Below are 14,671 nucleotides of genomic sequence, written 5' to 3'. Positions count from 1 at the left end.
CTGAAAAGGATTTTTAAAACATTTAATTGATTAATTTGTACATGAATATATTACATTAGAGCATTTGGGAAGAGTGCTCATTGTTGGTGAGTGGGAGGGTGTTGGGCCTAGTTCAGGCAGTGTAGCAAACCACACAATTATTTAAATCCTTCCTTCTATTTAATTGTAGACTGGTAAGCTGCTCTCCCTTAACGTGTTTTGTATCCTATGTTATTTTTTAGTGTTTATCATTGTATACATTTAATATATTTGACGATGTTTCTTCTTTCTTACTCAGGAAACTCATGTCTCACTGAGTCTATGGTTGTCACATGGCCAGATCTGTATGATATCATGGCTGTAGGATAGGGTTCTCCAAGTCTGTCACTTTGGACTTGCTTCAATGAAGAAATGTTTGGGAGGGTCATACCAATTGGGGAACTGACAAAATCAATGGTGGGTTTTATATTTCTCTTTACTTTCAGTCAGTAGGTTCAGCTGCAATCATTTCAATGTACAATAATCAAAAGATAAAGTTAACTGTACACGCTAGTGTGAAACCAGTGGTTTCACGGGCCTGAACTGTGATAATGCCCATTGTTTTCTAGATATGGTATGACATTAACAAGAAAGTTAAGAAAGTCTGTTCTCTATAAGTAAACAATGATAATAGTTGATTGAATGTGATAAGCAATGATAAGGGATGAATAAATATGTAAATCAAATTTGTATTACTCAGCAAATAAACACAGAATTATTTTATGGTATAGGAACAGGAAATATTGCTAGAGGGACAGGGGATGTAACTTGGATTCTTCTGCTATCTGTTTGCTTCATATTTTACTGAAACCCACACTTTAAAATTCAGCCTGTGTGTTGCCTTTAAGGCATTTGTTTAGTTTATTATATCTTTGCATTAGTAATTCGTTTGTTATTGTTTTCTAGTTAAAGTTAAGGTTGTTTAAAGTAAATTCGTTGTCTGTGATATATCGTGGCATGCGATGACGTCACACCCGGTTACGCCGTATCTTGTGGGAAAATACTAGTTTGGAGAAACGGGAATGAGGGGGCTTGTGTGTACAGGATCAGCGCGAGAGAAGTTTTCTTTCTACACATTAGAAACATCAGAGAAACAATGCCGTAAGTTCATAAGATAATCGATAAGTTGAATTAAAATGTTGACACTGATTCTGTTAAAAGTAATGATGATTGATAAAGTTTATGTTTTTTGTTATTTAAAGAGTTGCAGATAGTTTGTGTTGAAGTGTATTTAAAGCCAGTCAATGGCGTAGGTAGATTCTGACTGTATGTTGCACTTTAATGTAATATAGTTGTTGTAGTTTTACTTTTGCAAGTATTTATGATGTAAATGTGATGTCAAGAAGGAAACAAATACTGTACATATTTTGTATTGTTTTATCAACAGTTTTCACCATACGTTAATGTGGAAGGGTGAACAGTAAACGGTTAATCTTACTGGGACCGACTCATTGTCTGGTCTATGCTTGGTGTTTAGTTCAGAGTTCTTTTACACCTGTGCGAGAACACTACAGCCTGAGTTCAATACAGTTAATATCCATGAAAAAGATGTCTGATGTTCCTGGTGATCACAATCTACCTTGCATTTAGAATAGGGGTTCCCAACCTAGGGTCCATGGACCCTTTGTTCAAAGGTATTGGTCTATGGCATAAAAGTGGTTGGAAAATCCAGAGTTAGAACAAAACAGCTGATACTCACAATGAGGATTCCAGCTATGGGTAGTAGAAGCATTGAGGTATTGAACATAGCACCAGTGATGTAGGAGGCTTCCTGATTACTGTACCTAGAATACTTATCCTGAATGAACTTGCTGAAAAATAAATGCCAAGATATAACAGATATAATTGCAATAGTCACCTGTATCTAGTTTTCTCATCACATGAATAATCCTGGAGACTGTTGCAAAGAATTAATCAGAGATTCAAAATTACAACAGTACACGATGAGTGCTACCATATAAAAGACAAAGTGTCAACCTATGAGTGAAAAATCACTGCTGTCCTATTGTAGAGCATCTCGATTTTGAAAAATAGAGAGGTACAGTAGGTGTGAGAAATAAAGGGAATCTTGCAATGTTTCTTTTCAATTAACTAGCAAGATCAGACCATTTGGAAGATGGTATAAACACTTTAGATGTTTAATACATTGAACTCTACTTGCATAGCATCAGCAATAAATGGAAAGAATCCATTGTAGAAGAACATAATGGTAAAAACCAGCAGCCAGTAGCGGAGAGACAAATGACAAATATCCTTTAGTCCCTGGGGAGAAAGAAAAAGAAGGTCAGAGAAGACCCTGTGGGGGAGCGGTAGTTAGATCCCACTCAGTCTAAATAATGTCGATATATCTTCTGGTACACATCTTCCAGAGGTCTACTTTAAAGGCCACTGATTACTCACCAAAATAGCTGATTACTATAGATAGTTGTTCCATATCCAAAATCAGTAACGTTTTTCCAAAGTTAGATACTGTGCCACTGAATCTACCCACCACTTTTTTGGATTCCTGCTGAAGGAGAACATCAAGTCCCAGCTGTTTTGCCCCACTTCTATCCAGGATGCCAATGAAGAGGGCTGAGACAAAGCCAAGAACAGACTGCAAAGTTCCTGAGAAAATGAACCACAGGATACTCAGATTACTGCCAAAAATATACCAAAGCAGATAGAAATCTGAGGTGGTCCCACAATCAGCAGCTATTCGGTATGCCAAAAGTTTGGCCCAAGATTTCAGCTCGCATTCAGAAGCCTGGGATCTCGAGGAACTGGAGATGGGCGGATCATGTGTCGGTGTCTCCACAGGAGACCCATATGTCGTTGGAGAAGTCGGAACATCTGTTGTGTGCCTGGGGACCCGGGTCTTTGCGATCTTCAGGCACAGAGCTCAAGGGGTATGGTATTGATGTGGATAGAGAATTGGTTGACAGACAGAAAGCAAAGAGTGGGAGTAAACGGGACCTTTTCAGAATGGCAGGCAATGACTAGTGGGGTACTGGAAGGCTCAGTGCTGGGACCCCAGTTGTTTACAATAAACGTTAATGACTTAGACGAGGGAATTAAATGCAGCATCTCCAAGTTTGCAGATGACACGAAGCTGGGCGGCAGTGTTAGCTGTGAGGAGGATGCTAAGAGGATACAGGGTGACTTGGATAGGTTAGTTGAGTGGGCAAATTCATGGCAGATGCAATTTAATGTGGATAAATGTGAGGTTATCCACTTTGGTTGCAAGAACAGGAAAACAGATTATTATCTGAATGGTGGCTGATTAGGAAAAGGGGAGGTGCAACAAGACCTGGGTGTCATTGTACACCAGTCATTGAAGGTGGACATGCAGGTACAACAGGCGGTGAAAAAGGCAAATGGTATGTTGGCATTCATAGCAAAAGGATTTGAGTACAGGAGCAGGGAGGTTCTACTGCAGTTGTACAAAGCCTTGGTGAGACTGCACCTAGAGTATTATGTGCAGTTTTGGTCCCCTAATCTGAGGAAAGACATTCTTGCCATAGAGGGAGTACAAAGGAGGTTCACCAGATTGATTCCTGGGATGGCAGGACTTTCATATGAAGAAAGATTGGATCGACTAGGCTTATACTCGCTGGAATTTAGAAGATTGAGGGGGGATCTTATTGAAAAGTATAAAATTCTAAAGGGATTGGACAGGCTAGATGCAGGAAGATTGTTTCCAATGTTGGGGAAGTCCAGAATGCGGGGTCACAGTTTAAAGATAAAGGGGAAGCCTTTTAGGACCGAGATGAGGAAAAACTTCTTCACACAGAGAGTGGTGAATCTGTGGAATTCTCTGCCACAGGAAACAGTTGAGGCTGGTTTATTGGCTATATTTAAGAGGAAGTTAGATGTGGCCCTTGTGGCTAAAGGGATCAGGGGGTATGGAGAGAAAGCAGGTACAGGGTTCTGAGTTGGATGATCAGCCATGATCATACTAAATGACGGTGCAAGCTTGAAGGGCTGAATGGCCTACTCCTGCACCTATTTTCTATTTTCATATGTTTCTAAGAAAAGCAACATAATGGACTTTTAACATCATAAATCAATGAATTGTTTGTTATGTCTCCCCGCTCATTGGAAAATGGAGTCATCTCTTTCTCCCTTATTAGGAGAGAGAGAGAGCCTGCAGTACATCGAATAATCAAGTGAACAATGTAGTCTTCGGGGTAAGTGCAAGTCTGTGTCTTTGCTATTGCTTTGTTCACGCTTGAGTGCTGGTAGCAGATGCGCTTTATTTTTGCTGGGGGGGAGGGGGATTGTTGTTCGCTGCTGCTTACCCACAGGAGGGAGGGGAGCTGGGGGGGGGACTGGGGTTCTCACATTTAACTGTTATTCATTCTTGGGGCACTCCTCTGTTTTTATGGATGTTTGTGAAGAAAAAGCATTTCAGGATGTACATTGTATACATTTCTCTGACATTAAATTGTGGCTTTGAACCTTGGAGGTGGCAGCCAGATCTGCTGCAGCCTCTTGCAATTGAACTCAGTGACTACTTTACTAGGTACACCGCTACACATGCTCATTAATGCAAACATCTAATCAGTCAACTGTGTGGCAGCAACTCAATGTACCTGCATACATATTGAAGAGGTTCCGTTGTTGGATGTGATGAAGGACACACATAGATGTTGGATTAGCAAGTACTGTGGATGAGGCCTGGCAAGGCTGAGGGCTGGTAGCCCAACAGGTCATCTAGTTCCCAGAGGGGATGGGTCCTGGGATTGCATGTCCGTGATCTAACTGGGAATGATTCTTTTAGCACATAGAGATTCAAGAAAATCAACTCAAAGCTAACCAGGGGAAATATCACTGTAACACTACCCTTTCCATGAAGCTTGCTGATTGCTGAGTGGTGTGAAGGACTAAATCCCCCTATTAGATCCTAGAATAGTCACAGGACAATTTATGATGTCTAATTAACCTACAAAATGCAACATCTTTGGGCTGTGGGGGGAAATCTACATGGAGTAGGTGCAAACTCTATATAGGCAGCAGCGGGAATTGAACCGGGGTCGCCTGTACTGTAAAGTGTTATACGCTACCATTTCATAGTGGCTGTGATGAAGAGCGTAGAGAGTTAGGAATGGTTTGGCCAGAATTCATTGTCTACAATATCTGGGTGGCTAGGATCAGTAGAGGGACAGTTCGTAGCACCTTTCCCCTGACCAAGAGCTGCTGAGGCAGGGCGTGGGAGAAGAGGAGTGGAGAGAACAAAGGAAAATTAAGGACAGGAATGATCTTGGCACTCTCTTCCCTCTGTTACAGTGGAAAGCCTGCAAATAGCTCAAAGCCATGATTTATAATCTATCGACATCAGTGACAAGATCAGTAATTATTGTCAATTTCAATTACCCTTGACATGGTGGTGCGGATATGCCTTTTGGAATCACTGTAGCTCATGTGATTATAGGTATTATCTGTGGTTTTGAGGGCTATGAGCAATCAAGCACATTGCACTGTGGTCTGAAGTCACACATAGACCAGTCCAGTTTAGTTGCTGAGGGACATTAGTGACTCAGATGATGTTTTACTTCAATATGATTACTTAATTCTATTTTCGACATTTTATTCCAAAATAGCTTTAAATAAATTAATTAAAATTGTAAAGCTTGGTATGGTGAGATTTAAACCAAATTCTTTGCAACAATCGTCCAGAAGACACAAGTTTCAAATCATCCTGTTTACCAACCGTTGAAAATTCACTTATTAGTTATGTCAGAATAAGATTTATACCGACATCCAATTTAACTGTTTATCGGAAAATGAGTCACGGCATAGTTCTAGCATTATCTGGAAAGTTCAATTTGGTTAAAGCTAATTATGAAAATAACAGATTGCACTCATGTAGTATCTGTAACAAGCATTTAATAATCTGATTTAATGTGGTGATAGTAGGGCACAAGACTGATTTCACTTTCTTTGTACAATTTTCAAGTCCATGCCTTCAAGTTCATCACATTCATCCATACCTGCCCAAAGAGTCCACTGCAGCCCAAAACGTGATTCAAAAGATTGGATGAATAAAAAGCTGCAGACACTGCCAAGACGAGAGAAGGCCACTTTCAGCCCAAAGGCCAATGACAACTCCTTATCTTTGAACCAGAAAGCGACAATACACTCCTGAATAACTGAAAGAGTGGAAAAGAAGAGAATGTGAATGACAAAAGACACTGTTCAGTTCAGAGCTAAGGGATAAATGTTAAATTGTTAAAATTGGGATGTAATGTTAAAATTGTACAAGGCATTGCTGAGGCCAAATTTGGAGTATTGTGTACAGTTCTGGTTACCGAATTATAGGAAAGATGTCAACAAAATAGAGAGAGTACAGAGAAGATTTACTGGAATGTTACCTGGGTTGCAGCACCTAAATTATAGAGAAAGGTTGAACAAGTTAGGTCTTTATTCTTTGGAGCATAGAAGGTTGAGGGGGGACTTGGTAGAAGTATTTAAAATTATAAGGGGGATGGATAGAGTTGACAGGGATAGGTTTTTTCCATTGAGAGTAGGGGAGGTTCAAACAAGAGGACATGAGTTGAGAGTTCAGAGGCAAAAGTTTAGGGGTAACATTAGGGGGAACTTCTTTACTCAGTGAGCGGTAGCTGTGTGGAACGAGCTTCCAGTAGAAGTGGTAGAGGCAGGTTTAATTTTGTTATTTAAGAAAAATTTGGATAGGTATATGGACAGGAAAGGAATGGAGGGTTATGGGCTGAGTGCAGGTAGGTGGGACTAGGTGAGAGTAAGCATTCAGCACAGACTAGTGGGGCCGAGATCGCCTGTTTCCATGCTGTAATTGTTATATGGTTATAAAGGTAGATATATTAGATCTGGCAGAATTAGCAGAAAAATTACCATTAAAAATTATTTTATGGGTATGAATGAAGGTTTGGCCAGAAAAGCCCTGAATTATAGTTCTTAGAAGTGTGGTCGACTGGATTTTATTAACTTCTTCCTAGCTTCACAACTCCAGCCATCTTCTGAAGAACAATTAAAGGTAGGCAGTAAAAGCTGGCCTTACCAGCAATGCTAATGCCCACTAAAATGTATGAGACAACATGTATCTAAGGGTCTGTCATTGTATAAACAAATCTCTATCGTATATTTCATTGAAGACTGGTAAAATTTCTAAAGACTGGAGATGGGCGAATGTCAGAAGGGTGACCCCACTTACCCTGCTAACTACGGACTAGTAAGTTTCATGTGTATTGTAAGTAAGATGATGGAAACAATAATGAAGAATGAGATGAAAAGCAACTGATAAGGACAGGCATGTTAGCAGAAAGCCAGCATGGGTTTGGGGAGGGGTTTGAATTTAGACGAATGCGGGGGTGGGGGTGTAATCCTGTTGAAACCTTCTGAACATTAAAAGGAGAGGATGTTTCCTATGGTGGGGGTATCCAGAACCAAAGGGCATAGCCTCCATGCTGAGGGGCGACCTTTTAGAACAGGTGGAATTTTGTTAGTGAGAGAGTAGTGAATCTATGTAATGCTCTGCTACAGACTGCAGTGGAGGCCAAATCCGTGGGTACATATAAAGCAGAAGTTGATCGTTTCCTGATCAATCAGGGCATCAAAGGATATGGCGAGGAGGCAAGTATATGGGGTTGAGTGGGATATGGGATCAGACATGATGGAATGGTGGAGCAGCCTAGATGGGATAAATGGCCTCATTCTGCTCCTTTGTCTCATGCTCTTATGGTACCCCACATCGAGTTAATAATCAAATAACAGGAGGTTGGCATTCAGGGCAAGGTGTACGAATGGGTGCGGTATTGGCTCAATAACAGAAATCATTTTCTCACCGAGAAGATGTTAAAAGTGAGTTCTGCAGCGATCAGTTTTGGGGCCATTACTGTTTTTAATTTACATTAATGGTTTGGAGAAGCACATAACAAATAAACTAGTGAAGTCTCCTGATGACACAAAATTAGGGGGAGTGGCTGATAACATTCAGGCAGCAGAATCAATACAGTTAGATCTGAACAAATCCAGATGTGGGAAGATAAATGGCAGATGAAATTTAAGTAATGTTAAGTAAATGTAAAGTATTACATATAGGAAGTAGAAATATTAGACATAAATATACAGTGGGGGTCTTGAGTTAGAAAGTACACTGAATGAGAAGGATTTGGTGGTCCTGGTAGACTCATCACTATCAACGTTTAGACAGTGCACAAAAGCGATTAGGAAGGCTGATAGAATGTTGGACTATATAATGCACTCAGTGGAGTTCAAGTCAAGAGACATTCTTAAGCTGCGTAATGCACAAGAGGCCACACCTTAAATATTGTGTACAGTTTTGCTTTCCATTTTGCATGAGGGATGTGAAGGCACTGGAGTGAGTCCAGAGAAGGGCAACTAGACTTATTCCAGGTCTACAGTGAAAGATAGATTGAAAGAATTACATCTTTTTAGCCTAAGTAGACGTAGAATGAGAGGAGACTGAAAGAAGTGTTCAAAATCATTAAGGATAAACATCAAGAAGCATTTCTTTACACAGCGAGTTGTAGACATGTAAAACCTAGTTGTGTAGTTGAGAATAATACTGAAGAGATTCTCAAATCTAAACTCGATAGTTACTTCAACACAATATCTGAATAGGAATTTGGCAAGCTTTGTTGAGCTGAATAGCCAGTTCTTGTCAAAAAGTTTCTGATGTTCTTGGATAAGTACAAACATCCAAGCTCTCATTTTTTTTGAAAAAATTTATGTCCACATCTTCATCCAGTCCTTCACGAACGAAGGGTAGAAATCACCTTGAAAAAAAAGTAATTTAGATGCTGGATGAAATGAATGAAGAATTTTAACTGTTTAGAAAATCTGTACTAAGCTACTGACCATTCCTTGTCAGTCTGTTAACAACAGGTTGAATGGTACTTACGATAGAATGACCCAGTGGTTGAGCCAGTGAGAATTTGGCCGATGATCATCAATGGCAGTAGGTAACTGGTGCCTTTGAAATGGGATCCCAAAGCAAAGGTAGCCAAACCCAGCATAATAATAAAGTAGGACAAGATGACAACAACTACAGGGGAAAACAAATAAAACTGTTTCAACAAAAGAATATCTCAGAAGATTTACTTCATCATTCAAGTTTCAAAAATTCAAAGTACATTTATTCTCAAAGGACGTATAAACTATACAACCTTGAGATTTGTTTGCTTATAAGTAGCCAGAAACCTGAAAGAACCCAATTATGCAAGCAACAGTTAAAAGCTACAATCCATCAACACATATTCCTGAACAGCTGGTTTCTTTTTTTCTCGTGTGCTGGGAGATTATTTACTACTTATTAAAAAGCCTTTCCCTAAATCATTTTTAAAATGATGGTGGACCCTTATCTTGATCTCTGACCTAATTAGGAAAAAAATCATAATTTCTGTATCTCTTTCAGCTGATGTTGTACATACTTATAGACTCTAGAGCAGGGGTGTCAAACTCATTTTAGGTCATGGGCCGGATTGAGAAAAATGCGACTTCATGCGGGCCGGATCAGTTGTGCGCGCGCGCGTGCTCCCACAGCTTTCGTTGCCTTCATTTTTTCAACCTGCTCTCGTATCTCAGTCTCTGCTATATCTAAAATTGTTTCACTTTATGAATTTCATTTTTTATGAAGCAAATTGCCTAGCAAGCATTCTTTTTATGATTGGTATTAACTTAGACGTAGATTACAAGAAAGTAGGCAACGAGAAAGAAACGACGCTATTTTGGCTAAGATTGTTTTGGGAGCCATACCTTTTCCATTAATAAACCATTTGAAATCAAGCATTAGCAAACACAAATGTAGACCTAACCGTTACACAGAAATGCCATTTCACAAAGCAACTTTTTATCCCGGAGCTCTGTTGTGTCTTTCCCTTTGCTTTCCATGAACTGACAGATCCCCTCATGCAACTCGAAACATCTTTTCAGCACTTTTCCTTGGCTTAACCATCGCACCTTCTGTGTGATAGGGCAAATCATTATATTCTGAACCCAACTCCTCCAGAGACGACTTGAACTCGCGGTGATTTAAACTTTGGCTCTTATGAAGTTAACTGCTTGTGTTATGGTGCTCATTATATGTTCCATTTTCAAGGCTTTGCCACACAACGATTCCTGGTGTATGATGAGAGAAGGTTGAACTGCTCTGGGGTCATTCCCAATCCTTCCACACAACCTGTTGTCCCATTAGTCATGGTAGAATTAAAACAAGTGATATTCTGGAAAGACACAGGTCACAACACAGTCAGGTAGAAACAACAGATAGAAATTTATCCGATAACCTTAAAATTTTCATAACCGTGCAACTTATCCATTCAGGATTTGTGACCAGTATCAATACATCATCATTAAATCTTCAAGCTCATTGTCTTCACTTACACAATATCTGTTGTAAATTTACCAGCATCAAGCCCAAAGAAATAAATGAAATTGTTAAAAGGCACTAAAGGTCGAGAAGACAAACTGACATTAAATTGACAATAAATGGGTAAGGGAAAGGCTATTTGATAATGTGAATAGTTTTCTTTGTAACTTTTTGCTTCTAATATTGGGTTTTTAAATTGCAATACAAATCAGTAAATTTTCTGATAGTTGTTGACAAAGATGCGACCAAAGAGCTGCTCCCCAAAACAGTGTGGATTCTTCTCATTCTAGAAGTATCTAATGACAACACCAATAAAAATAGCCGGAATCAATACTAGCCACTTTTTCTTCGATTACCCCACTAAACCTTTGACTATCAATCAAGGGGGAACATGAAGCAGACTCCTCAAATTCAGATGTCCACAGAAATACACTTGCATTTTGCATTTGCTCGACAATAGAATGCAAGTCATGGCACAAGCCAAAGTGCTAACAACAAAGCAATCTCAATGAACACGAGTGTCAAACAAACTTGCTGATGCTTTTCTCAATATTTCTTGTTGCAATGTTTCACCTCAATTCCAATTAGCTTCCCTACATGTGTGGACCAAACCTTTAGAATCAATGTGAAACCATTCAACCCATGGTGACTACATTTTAGACCCAAGATCACCAAAACTCAGGAATCGAACTATTATATGGAGACTATGTGTTTGTACACATTCTGAAGTTCAGATCCCACACTTACAAGAAATGGGCCTTACAATTAACTTCAAGAGATACTCTTATCTCAATTGTTATCTACTGTATTTCACTGTCCTTGGACAATAAAATTTTATAGTAAGGCCTTGGAAACTATAAAACACTTCCAAACTTCAAGAGTTCCTATCAGCAAAACTAGGCATTGATGACAGAATAAACCCGCATCTTTAAAGCTTTTTTTTTCACCCTTTGGTTTATTGAGGAAAGAAGTATTTGGAGATCAATACTTCAAACCCTGCATAAAACATTTGTGGGAGCACAAATCTCAGTTTCTGGGCTATTAGAACAGGAAATTCATGATATGCAAAACTTAATTCCACAAAATCATCTGAATTGCATGTCAGGCTATGCAAATTAACACTAGTACCCTCTTGCAAGGAGTTATGTGGGTTAAGCTTTTTTTGGCTGATATTTAGTTCCGTTTGGAATACAGATGACCTTGGAATTAATTATAGTCGATCAGCAGGCTGTTTGGGGAGAGTGACGTCATTAGTTGTAGCTGCCAGCTTTCTTTTGGCTGGCCTTCTGACTTTGGGAGGGGGGAGGGGGTGTCTTTGTCTGGGAGCTTTTTTGGGATGTTAGCCAAATCTGTTGCTTGGTTACCCTAGTTCAAGGCTTATTGTTTGGTTTTAATGTTCATATTACTGGTTATTACTTTAATTTCTCTATTAAATAGTATTAATAATGGGTCATACTATAACTTGCTCAGTCTTAACATGAAAGGATTAAATCACCCTGTGAAGCAGAATAAGACTTTTGTCTATTTTAAAAACTTAAGGCACGAATTATATTTATACACGAAACACATGTATGTAAGTGTGATAACTTATGTCTTTTCAGTAGATGGAAAGGACTGCATTTTTACTCCTCTTTCCAGGCTAAGTCTAAAGGAGTTTTGATTTTTATGGAACATACAGTTCCCTTTGTCTGATACTATACTAATGAGTGTTTTGTCATTGTGTCAGGAAAAATAGATAATAAATTAATGGTATTTAACAATCTATATGCTCTGAATATAGTTGATCCAGGATTTTTTGAGCGTTATTTTTTTGTTTTTGCCAAATTTGAGCCTTTACTCATTGGTGATGGGAGGAGATTTTAATTGTTGGTTAGATCCAGTTTTAGATAGGTCATCCTTTAAAACAGTGACACTTTATAAATCAGCTTTGTTTAGTCAATCTTTAATGAAATGCAATATCGGTGGTATATGACATTTCTCACATCCACTAGATAGGAAGTATTCATTTTTTCTCATGTCCATCATACGTATTCCAGGATTGATTTCTGTTTTATTGATAGTCAAATGATTCCTTTAGTTTGATCTTGTGAATACAAAGAAATTGCTGTTTCAGATCATGTTCCAGTGCTTTCATCTTTAAGTCTTCCTGGTCTTCCTCAAATGAACAGACCTTGGCATTTTAATTTAATTTTATTATCTGACATAGATTTCTTTAAATTTCTGGAGAGACAAATTATTCTTTTTTTTTGAAGAGAATACTTTAGAAGAGACTTCTAGTCTTATTAGATGGGATGCTTAAGGCTTTTATTAGAGGTCAAATTATTTCTTATATTGTAAGTGTCAAGGAAAAAAACTAATAAAAAGATAATTGAGTTAGCTAATCAGTTAAAACAATTGGATCAAAAATATGCCTTGGTTCCAGATCCTGCTTTATATAAAATGTGTGTTGAAATTCAAACTAAATATGATCTTCTTTTAACATATCCAATTGAAACTCAACTTTTAAAAGATAAAAGTCAATTTTATATCCATGAAGACAAAACAGGTAAATCATTGGCTAACTAATTAAAAACCTTTCTAGCTAAATGGCAAATTAAAGGAATTTGTAAAGCCAATGGTGATAGGACCACTGATCATTTAGAAATAAACAATGTTTTTAAAGATTTTTATTCTAAACTTTATAGTTCTGACCCTCCCAAAGATAACACTGTAATGAATAATTCTTAGATTAATTAAACATTCCTACATTTTCTGTTGATAACCAAAAACAGTTGGATCAACCTGTTTCATATGAGGAAATTGCCGAGGCAGTACGCTCCTTACACTCGGGGAAGGCTCTGGGTATTGAAGCACTTTCTGCAGAATTTTGTAAAGCTTCTTCCTCACTGCTTATACCTCATTTATGTGTAGTTTTTTCAGACTCCTTTAAGTTGGGTAGGTTGCCACAATCTTTTTATGAAGCTTCCATTTCACTTATTCTCAAAAAGAATAAGAACCCAACCGAATGCTCTTCATACTGTTACAAAGGATGAACAACCCTGATGGGCAGAAGGGTGCAGAATCGCCCATGCGCCCCTCCCCCTTTGGAGGATCGCAAATTGCTACTATTTTGATTCTGTTATCAAGGAAGTAAGAGAGACAAAGGAAATCTGCCAGGGCAGTTGTTATTAATAACAGCTCATGAAGGAGAATGAGAGAGAGACACAGCTAAGGTGGAACGTCTCCTACTGACAAAAGCCACTGATTTACTGCTATTGTCTTGTGGAGAAGGATTGTTTACTTGGTTCTGTTCTATTCATTGAAACCCCTCGGGGGCAACCAGAGAGGGCTGGTTTGATGGGTTATATCATCCCAACCTGAATGACACCTGAGACCCCATGAGTGGGGATAAAAGTGAGGTCTGGGGTAACACCCCTCAGACGCACCAGGAGAAACGCTAGTGAGCATCAGAACTCCCACGAGACAGGGTGAGAGACCGGAGACCGAACGAAGGGTCGGTAAATTTTAACTCATAGTGTTTTGTAGCGAGACCAGTGGGGGCTTGTGTGTGTGTCCATCCTTGCCTGGGTGACGAGTCCACCACGGAAGAACAGTCTAGCTAAAGTTCGGAGGGGTCATACGTGAATGGCCACAACAACAACACATCGACAGATCAAAATCATAAAGGAAGGTTGGCAAGATAATAGCTGTTACTGTTCACACATTTCTCTCTCTCTCTCTCTCTCTCTCTCTAACAATTGCAACACATTGACATACAACTACCGCAGCCTGCATGAACTGAACTGAACTTTATATTTCCATCTGACAATTCATTATCCCCTAGACAACGATAGAGCTTGTTTCATTAGTGATTATTATTATACCCGCACTTTTAGGTTTAGTATTGCTAACATGTATTCTCTGTATATTCGCATTGATATTACCTTGTATATTTTTGCTAATAAATATTGTTGAAAGTAGTATCACCAGACTCCAACGGACACTTCTGTCTTTGCTGGCAAGACACCCAGTTATGGGGTACGTAATGATACAGACCAATTACTTTACTTAATGTTATTAAAATCCTATCTAAAGTTCTGGCCCATAGAATAGAAAATATTTTACCATCTATCATTTCTGATGATCAGACGGGATTTATTAAAAATCGATATTCCCACTTGAATACTCGTTGTTTATTAAACATTATTTATTCCCCTTCTAAGGAGGTATTGGAATGTGTGATTTCTTTGGATGCTGAGAAGGCTTTTGATCGGTTTGAATGGAACTATTTACTTAAAACTTAAGAAAAAATTAATTTTGGGCCCG

The 14,671-nt window shown here is 38.7% G+C and overlaps 1 protein-coding gene and 1 long non-coding RNA gene across 10 annotated transcripts in view; one reads left to right on the top strand and one right to left on the bottom strand.

The window, feature by feature from the left end:
• Positions 1-6,130, bottom strand: part of LOC132399176 (major facilitator superfamily domain-containing protein 1-like) — a 67,673-nt gene extending 61,543 nt beyond the window's left edge. For 8 of the 9 annotated variants that reach the window (XM_059979264.1, XM_059979259.1, XM_059979262.1 and 5 more), the window contains exons 1-2: positions 5,991-6,130; positions 1,718-1,829 (exon numbers count right to left, since the gene is read on the bottom strand). The gene's annotated coding sequence lies outside the window, so the exon portion shown is untranslated. Of the gene's footprint in view, positions 1-1,717; positions 1,830-2,509; positions 2,612-5,990 lie in introns of those variants that run through there. The other variant, XM_059979260.1, reaches the window with a different exon arrangement.
• Positions 7-6,091, top strand: LOC132399181 (uncharacterized). The gene is made up of 3 exons (XR_009513904.1): positions 7-1,119; positions 4,131-4,187; positions 5,957-6,091. It is a non-coding gene; the product is annotated as an uncharacterized LOC132399181 (long non-coding RNA).
• Positions 6,131-14,671: the final 8,541 nt, after the last annotated feature.

Source organism: Hypanus sabinus, chromosome 9 (assembly GCF_030144855.1).
Source record: "Hypanus sabinus isolate sHypSab1 chromosome 9, sHypSab1.hap1, whole genome shotgun sequence".
NCBI classification, from domain to species: domain Eukaryota; kingdom Metazoa; phylum Chordata; class Chondrichthyes; order Myliobatiformes; family Dasyatidae; genus Hypanus; species Hypanus sabinus.
Note: the sequence above shows the minus strand (reverse complement) of the source record. Positions and strands in the feature narration are given on the sequence as shown.